Source organism: Kogia breviceps, chromosome 7, assembly GCF_026419965.1.
Source record: "Kogia breviceps isolate mKogBre1 chromosome 7, mKogBre1 haplotype 1, whole genome shotgun sequence".
In the NCBI taxonomy this organism is placed as follows: domain Eukaryota; kingdom Metazoa; phylum Chordata; class Mammalia; order Artiodactyla; family Physeteridae; genus Kogia; species Kogia breviceps.
The window spans coordinates 26,587,488-26,590,835 of record NC_081316.1 but is presented as its reverse complement, the minus strand read 5'-3'; the positions used below and the strand labels follow the sequence as shown (position 1 = coordinate 26,590,835).

At 45.5% G+C, this 3,348-nt stretch overlaps 1 pseudogene; it reads right to left on the bottom strand.

Moving 5' to 3' along the window:
- Positions 1 to 778: 778 nt before the first annotated feature.
- LOC131760269 (zeta-crystallin-like) lies at positions 779 to 1,708 on the bottom strand (annotated as a pseudogene).
- Positions 1,709 to 3,348: the final 1,640 nt, after the last annotated feature.

Here is a 3,348-nt window from a genome sequence, read left to right as displayed (position 1 = left end):
AGTAGCTTTCAATCTTAGACAACCCAGGCAATCAGAAGGAACCACATAAAATGATGGGGAACAGGGGCCTGGCAATGACTGTATGTGTATATGCAACATCACCACACAGATGTCCATTCCTGTTCTCTCTCATTCTCTCTCTCTCTCTCTCTCATGCACACACACACACACACACACACACACACACACACACACAGAGGCATTCCTAAGGGTGCTAGAATAGTGAAGATTATATAACAACAGCAAGAAGAGGATAACTAACACGTATGAGAGTATATAGCAAGTAATTTAGCTTCAAGTTTAAGAGCTTTGGAGTCACTCAGTCTGGGTTTGGGTCCCAGCCCTGCCACTTTCTAGTGTGATACTTTGAACAAATTACCTAAACTCTTTGAATCTTAGTGTCCACCTGTTAAATGATAATAAAAATGCCTACAAGTCACAGTGTTGTAGAGGGGATGCAGTGAGATGCTGCACATAGAGCACTGAGAACAGTGCCTGGCATTGAGTGGTACTCAGTACTTGTTGGCTGTGATTATTTTCTGAAAGCATGAGGATAAAGGGGCAGTTTGAGATTGCTAAACTAGAGATTGTCCACTCAGGGGAAATTTCATCTTGTCTAGTAACAAGACTTTCGTCCCTGAAATCATTTTTTAAAGATGTTTAGTATGTTTCAAAGTATAAACCGATGCTTTTTTCTTTTCTTTTCTTTTTTTTTTTTAGTATACATAAAACTGAGGTAAGAAACTTTAATTACGCAGGAGATCTGTGGAAGGATTAATCATTTTAAGAGAAGAATCATTTTTCCAACAGCCCCACTGCTATGAGTGATATCTTCATGAGCCTGGGCCACCTTCTCCAATGGATCCCGGGGACCAATTACTGGTCTCAACCAACCAACTTCCATTCCAGCTTGAAGGACTGCTGCAAACTGCTGAAATTCCTCCTTGGTGGATGGATAGAGAGCAACTCCTATTATGCTAGATTCCTTTGCCATGGTGTCCCGTGGGTTTATTTCAATAGGACCTCTGCTGCCAACAACTATTACTCATCCTCCATGTGACAAAAGATTCAAACCATTGCTAAGATTTACATTAGCTAACATTTCAGTAATCATATCAACTCCTTTTTCACCAACAGATTTCTTAATTTTATCAATGTAATGAGCTCCTTTGTGATTAAACACTTCGTGGGCTCCATTTTGCAGAACCATCTTTTGTCCTTCCTCAGTACCAGCTGTGCCCAAACCTTTAAGCCATAAGCTCTAGCAGTCTGGCACGCTGCTATTCCAATCCCTCCACTAGCCCCATGAACCAGAACACTTTCTCTAGCTTTCACATAGGCACTGGGGAGCAGAGCTCGATAAGCAGTAAAACACAGGATCCCGACGGCAGCTCCTTGTTTCAAGTCCAGTTTTTATGGCAGTGTGTAAACAGTGTCATCGGCTGCCAGAGCATACTCTGTGTAGCCTCCAGAGATGGTGCCGGTAGTGAAAACTGTCGCCTTTCTTGAAAGCAGATACACTCTCTCCAACAGATCCTATTATCCCAGCCACATCTAAGCCAGGAGTATAGGGTAGAAGTGGTTTTCTACTGTAAGTGCCAGAGCGAATATATGTGTCCACTGGGTTTACACCACATGTTTGGATTTTAATTAGAACTTCACTCAGTATGACAATCTCTAGGTCCATCCATGTTGCTGCAGGTGGCATTATTTCACTCTTTTTTATGGCTGAGTAATATTCCATGGTATATATGTATCATACCTTCCTTCCCGCTAGTGTTGTGCATGGATTTCTCAAATGCCGAAAATGAAAATATATTCCTTAGAGAGGTCAGCATTATCTTGAAGCTACAGGGTCAGGGTAAGGCCTCTTGACCCACATAAAAGACTTTGTTTTGGCAGAAGGCAAAAAATGTTCTCTCTCCCCACAAGTCGTCTGCATGGTAAAATAGGATAAATTTGAAGTGGCTATTTCCTTGAGAGTTGCCCCACAAATACTGAGTCATGTCTCAGAACAGCTGTCATTGATGGGATGTCTGGTCTTAGCCGGGATGCCAGAGGAACAGCAGGAGGGCAGTAAGATTGAGAAAGCAGGCCTAGGCTTCAAGGTACCCCCAAACTCCAGAACTCCACGCTCCACAAGTGCTGCCTCTCCTCTTCTGCACAGGTCGTGAACGACCCAATGCTTTTCTTGTCACAGGTTTTTTTTTTTTATTTTATTTTATTTTTTTTATTTTTTTATACTTTTTTTTTTTTTTTTTTTTGTGGTACGCGGGCCTCTCACTGTTGTGGCCTCTCCCATTGCGGAGCGCAGGCTCCGGACGCGCAGGCTCAGCGGCCATGGCTCACGGGCCCAGCCGCTCTGCGGCATGTGGGATCTTCCCGGACCGGGGCACGAACCCGTGTCCCCTGCATCGGCAGGCGGATTCTCAACCACTGCGCCACCAGGGAAGCCCCTTGTCACAGGTTTTGAAGTGGCTATCTGGGGGACAGCTGAGTGATTAGTTAGCTGCGAGGGATCATCTTCGGATCAATTAACAACCAGCATGGCAAGAGCACCAGCTAATGGAAAAGACCCCAGTGTTGGAGCAGAGGTCTAAAGAACCCCTGGGGGGCCAGGCCCCTTCTGTTGGATTGTAGGGAAATCCAGGGGACCCAGAGGACCTGGGCAGCAGGGATACAGAGGGGCATTTGGAGGTGGCTATTGACCAACTGCTACAGAAGTATTTCAGCATGCTAATGACATGTGTGGACATGCTGGTGCAGCCTGGCTGAGTATCAATTCCAGGTCCAAGTGTAATGTTCAGTCCCACCCTCATCTGAGCATCCTTTTGCCCATTGGCCAAACTGGGCGGCCTGTTTATAAATATGCCTCCTTTGGCAAAAGAAATCAGTGGAGAATGTATGAACCCATTAAGAAGAAATCTCTTCCCAATTCTGAAAGGACAAATTGTTGTCAAAATGGCACAGGCAGAAGGTTCTTATTCTTCTGTAGCTGATGGAGGCTAAAATATTTGGGAGCCCCACCTTCTAGCTGCTGGCAGTCTGGGAGGAAGCCCATTCCCAGTAAGGATGAAAGGAGAATCCATTAATGCGGAGAGGAATTTCTGAGGTGGTCTTGGTGAGGGAATATCCCATGGGTTGTGAGCTCTTGGGGTGAGGAGGATGACAGGCTCTGTGTACCCCCAAAACAGAGGGTACCCAGTCAGTACTCAGTGAGGCCAAGTGTAAGTGTGGAACTCAGGCTTTGAGTGGAAAGCAGAGATCATGTATCTGGGGGCAAGTTTCAGCAGAGGTGAGGGAGATGAGGGGAAGGAACGAGAGCTCTGAGAGAGAAGACTGTGAAAC